Below are 6000 nucleotides of genomic sequence, written 5' to 3' on the forward strand. Positions count from 1 at the left end.
CATATACTAACTTTCACATATCAAAGTATTAGAAAACTACCTAGGTCGACGATCATATCATGTATGAAAGCCAATAAATACATTCAAGATGAATGCATTTGATTTTTGGCTTACATAAAGACTGACGAGAGAGATGACCTCACTATATCAGATGTGGACATAATACGAGAATATGCAGATATTTTTTGGAGGAACTATCAGGTCTCCCTCATGATCGAAAGATTGAGTTTCACATCGATCTAATCTTGGGAACAACAACTATTTTAAAGGCTCCCTTATCGGATAAGACTTGTAGAACTTAAGGAACTTAAAGAGCAACTGTAAGAATTATTGGAGAAATGTTTTATACTACCATCGGTATCTCCTTGGGGTGTTTCAATTTTGTTCATAAAAAAGAAAGATGAATCACTGCGAATGTGTATAGATTATCAAAAATTGAATAAGTAACCATAGTTGGATAAGTTCGTGATGATATTTGTCGATGACATTCTTATTTATTTAACCATGAGGGAGCAAAACAAAGAATATCCGAGGATAGTTCTGCAAACACTCAGAGAACATGGGTTATACGCCAAATTTTTAAAATATGTATATTGGTTAGAGCAGGTGCCCTTCCTTTGTTATATCATATCCAAAGAGGAAATTATAGTAGACTCTGCAAAGATTAAAGCAGTTACCAAATGGGTTAGACCCAAGAATCCTATAAAGATTCATAGTTTCTTGAGATTAGCTCGATACTACCGATGATTCGTAGAAGAATTTTCTATGCTGACAACTCTACTGACCAAACTCACTAAGAAAGACATAAAGTTCAAGTAAAATGACAAGTTGATCAGAGTTTTCAGGAGAAAGAATTGTTTGACCACTGCTTTAGTTTTGGTTTTACCTTCTAGATCTGGGGGCTTCACTATTTACAGTGATACTTCTCATAAAGGATTGAGTTGTGTTATGATGCAGTATGGTAAGATGATAAACTATTCATCTCGTCAACTAAAAATGCATGAGGTTAATTATCTAATACATGACTTGGAGCAAGTAGTGATTGTATTTGCTCTTAAGATATGGAGACACTACTTATACACCAAACAATTTAAAGTTTTTACTGACCATCAAAGCCTCAAGTACCTGTTTTCACAGAGAGACTTGAACTTGCGACAGAGAAGATGACTTGAATTTTTAAAAGATTATGACTTTGAGTTAAAATATCATTAAAAAAAAAAGTGAATGTAATTGTTGACACTCTTAGCAAAAAGTTAGGAGCATTGGCTAGACTCGCAGATTGAGATTTGTTTTCTTTAGTCGCGTATCAGAAAGCAGAAGTTTGATGCTTACCAAGTCGATTATTGTTTGTACAAACCACATTGAAGTCATAATTATGGGAGCAGATTAAGGAAAAGCAATTGTTAGATCAGGAGTTGGCTAAAGTTAAAAAGAGAAATTTTGAAGATAGAGAATTAGATTTCAAGGTTGATGATCAGAGTCTTCTCAAATTTCATCATAGAGTATGCATTCCTAAAGATGATCAACTCAAAAGTCAGTTATTTGATGAGGTACACCACTCTAGATATGTCATCCACCTTAGCAATACCAAAATGTATTGAGATCTGAAGGATACGTTTTGGTAAAGCAGAATTAAGAGAGACATTAATATGTTTATAAGCAAGTGTCTCACATGCCAGCAAGTAAAGATAGAGCACTAACGACCCGAAGGACTACTATAACTACTTTTCATACTTGAGTAAAAACGTGCAAATGTTACTATAGACTTTGTCTCAGGACTTTTAAAGATCAAGAATACGATGAATTCATTATGGGTAATTGTAAATAGACTAACTAAGTCAACTCATTTCTTAACTTAGAAGATAACTCACATTTATGACCAGTTGGCCCAACTCTTTATCAGAGAGATAGTTAGACTTCATGGAATATCTGATTCAATTTTTTTAAATCGAAACTCCAAGTTTACTTTACGATTCTGGCGGAGTTTGTAAGAGGCAATGGGGACATAGTTAAAAATGAGCACAATATTTTACCCTCAAATAGATGAATAATCAGAGTAAACCATTCAGACCCTCGAAGACATGTTGCGAGTATGTAATTTAGAATATAGTAACTCATAAAATGACATCCTCTCTATGATAGAGTTTGCCTACAACAATAACTTGTCTACAATAATAGTTTTCAGGCAAGCATAGGCATGACTTTATTTCAGGCACTGTATAGTCGACGGTATCGAACACCCTTGTATTGGGATGAGGTTGAAGAAAGAAGATTCTTAGGGCCTAAATTGGTGCAGTGTATGACAGACCAAGTCAAATTCATTCGAAAGTGTCTTCTGGCAACAAAGTCTACATAAAAGTTATGCAAACCAAAGACGTCACGAGTAATTAAAATTTGAGCAAGGTGACCATGTGTTTTTAAAGATATCGCCCTTTAAGAGAGTAATGCACTTTAGTAAGCGAGAAAAAATGAATCTAAGATATATTGGACCTTTTAAGATATTCATGAGAGTTGGTCAGACAACGTACTGATTGGTTTTGCTACCTTCCTTGTCTAGAATTCATAACGTATTTTATGTCTCTATGTTGCGAAAGTATGTGCCTGATGCCTACCACATAATGAATGCAGTCGAGTTAGTATTGAAAATCAAAAATGACTTGAGAATGAGTGAAAAACTCATAGAAATCTTAGATGCGAAAATGAAGAAATTGCGAAACAAAGACGTATTATTGGTCATATGGTGTCATCACAACAAAAAGAGGCAACATGAGAGCGTGAATTAGGCATAGGCATCTGTATGCAATTTTTATAATTATTTTTAGGTAAGATTCGAGATGAATCTTTTTAAGGGGGGTAGAATTGTAAAACCACCCAACGAGTTCATCGCGTGGGGAAGGTAAAAAAAAAAAGATCAGGGGAAGATAGGAAACTATCATAAGTGGACAGGTGGGATTAGAGTTTTACACTGCAAAAATTTAAACAAGGTCATGGTTAACGTAGAACATGTTAGGGGTGGCAATTTCTGACACGACCCGCCAACCCGCCTCTTAGGCGGGTTCGGGTTGGGCTTAAGCCAACCCGTTTAATAAACGGGTTGACCCGCGTAACCCGTTTATTAAACAGGTCGGGTTCGGGTTGGGGGTATGCCAACCCGGCTGACCCGTTTAATAAACGGGTTAGGCGGGTGGGTCAACCCACCAACCCGCCAACCCGACCCGTCAACCCGACCCGCCAACCTGCCTACCTGCCAACCCGATCCGTCAACCCGCCAACCTGACCCGCGAACCTGAAAACCCGTTTACCCGACCCAACCCATTTATTAAATGGGTTGGCGGGTCGTGTCTGGTTACCCGTTTATTAAACGGGTCGGGTTCGTGTTTGCCACAGCTGACCCGTTTAATAAACGGGTCGGGTTCGGGTTGAGGTATGCTGACACGCCAACCCGCCAACCCGACCCGATTGCCACCCCTAGAACCTGTTGCCCTGGAAAAGAACGTCTGAACTATAAAGATGGTTTCTTCTCGTTATTAATAAGAAGAAAAAAAGAGTGTTCAAAGTCACTAATGCGTTTTGTTGACTTTCTAGTCCTTGCTTGATCTAGCGCACTAGGGTTCATCATGATTCATGACAGACCAACCTTAGGTAACAGCATAATATTATAATGCTAAAGTAATAAATTCGTCAAAATGCTAGCAAAGCCTGTTATAATGAGGGCCACATAACTCAGAATCTGGGGCATTAGCTGTATTGGTAGTGATAGTGCCTAACAGTGGGGAAAATAAATAGAAATCTGTTCTTAATGATCGATCTGTTATAGCATGAGCATTGCGCAACTCGCTTGTGCATGAGCCTGTGATTTTAGCTCTTTTTCATGATGAGCTCATGTCCAAACATCAATCAGGGCCGTTGATTTTCAAGATTGTAGGCCCAAGAAGCAATTCCAACTTTGGGTTTATGGGGATGTTTTTTCAGGGTATATCATTCATCGTCTACTAATTGGTAGTATTAACCATAAAGCACCCCACCTGGCAAAGTCACTAGCAATCATCATTATTCAAAAACCAAAGTGGATCCCTTTATTCCCCACTTTTGTCCTATAATGGGTATGTGTTGACATTTCCTTGTCCTCAATGATAATTCTAAGCACTAGCAATTCATAAATCAATTTTGCTTCAATTAACCAATACAGTCTTGGGGCCCAAAATGCTCTGACTCATTCTTATATTTCTTGTCTCCCTATTGTCTAGTACACTCTAGCAATGCATATTTCAAGGAATAGCAGTATTCTTTTCATCAAAAGCCATGTTATGTGCTCTTGCCTTTAACAACTTGTGATGAAAAGGACTCCCCAACCTCCAAAAAGGACTGAAATGCCTAAAATTGAAAGCTATGGTTGCAATGCTGGGAAAACAAAAGAGTGCACGAAACCAATTTTTAGGTAAGATGACGCATGGATCTATTTAGCCCAAATAAAGAAAGTAAACGGTCAATTGGTGAGTTTCAATTTGAACGAACTGGACGAAGAGTGGAGTCTGGAAAGAGTTCTTTTAGAAAGATAATTAGAAAAATATCTTGTCTAAGTCATGTTCAATTTTCTTAACTAGCACACTCGAATCTGTTTGACAGATAAAGTTAGCATTATATATATATAGTCACTACATTATGAGAACTGGAAACACGAGAACTAATGTGTGAACCGCGATTTTCATGGTTTTTTTTTTTTGTTATTTTCTCTTGAATCTAACCATACGGTTGGTTTTATAAGAACACGCTTTTAAACCATCTGATTTTATTGCATAAGCAGGATTTTTTTAAGGCTTTAAAATCAATGACTCACAGTCTTTATAAATATTCAAGTATTCAAAAATCACATTTTTTTTTATGAAAATATACGATCCAATGGTTGATTCCTATCAAATTCACCATGCTAAGCACATCCACATGGTTGGATTTGCAAAAGGTTCTATTGAGGCAATTCAAGAGCAGGTCTCTAGCATTTGGAACATGCTGAACATATCTATAATGGGTTCTATTGAGGCAAAACAACCTGCAACTATGATTTACAGAGGTCACATGGTGCACAACACTATTACCAAACGTTATCCCTACACACACATATAATCGACCTAAGATCTCATAGTTGCAAGTTGTTTTAACTCAATTTGAGTCATAGATGTGCTCAAAAGGGGTAATTTGTTGAAGATTGACCCTCGGATCATACTTGACGAAAAAATATATCATTTCACAACTGAGTTTTGTGCATTTACAATCACCAATTTTTAAAACCTATGCACTCATCATATTCCAGAGTTTTAAAATGCTGATTATCGCCACTAAAGGAGCATATAGATCATATCTATGAGGTCTGCAAAAAAATAATAATAATAACAAAATTAAAGTTTGCCAGATCGATTGCACATATAATCGGCAAATATATTTCCCACCAACACACTTCTTGTGGTATATTATTTATCATTGTTAAATATTTTTTATTGTCATTTGCCATCTATCTTAGTGACGTTTGGCTCATTAATTCTTGTCATGACGAAATCTCAAGGAAGTGGAGTGCAAGAAAACCATTGCCTTATGATGGTTGGTAGATCCATGGGACTGAAGCAAAAGAAAAGCCACAGGCCACAGCGAATGATTAACACATCCATTCAAAGTCAAGGGTATCTAGTATGCTAGCTACCAAACAAACTTAAGGGCATACATGGAAAACACTTAAGCACTTGAAATGATGCCGTCCTTACCTTATATATATAGTTGCAGTGCAGTTTGAATACAGATAACGTGTAGGTCTAGTCATCAAAAGCAAGCACGCTCAGTCTTACCTTTTAATATAAAACTAAGGCACATAGAAATGAGAAGGCCACCTTTGAATTTTTCAACTTAAATGAGGTCGTTATCATAAATAATAGTTAAAAACAAAAGGTGGTAACACTAATTTGCAGAGAGATTTCAAACTTTGGAAATCATATCAAATATTGGAGAGTTTGG

This window comes from Nuphar pumila, chromosome 6 (assembly GCF_984573655.1).
Source record: "Nuphar pumila chromosome 6, dmNupPumi1.hap1.1, whole genome shotgun sequence".
NCBI classification, from domain to species: Eukaryota; Viridiplantae; Streptophyta; class Magnoliopsida; order Nymphaeales; family Nymphaeaceae; genus Nuphar; species Nuphar pumila.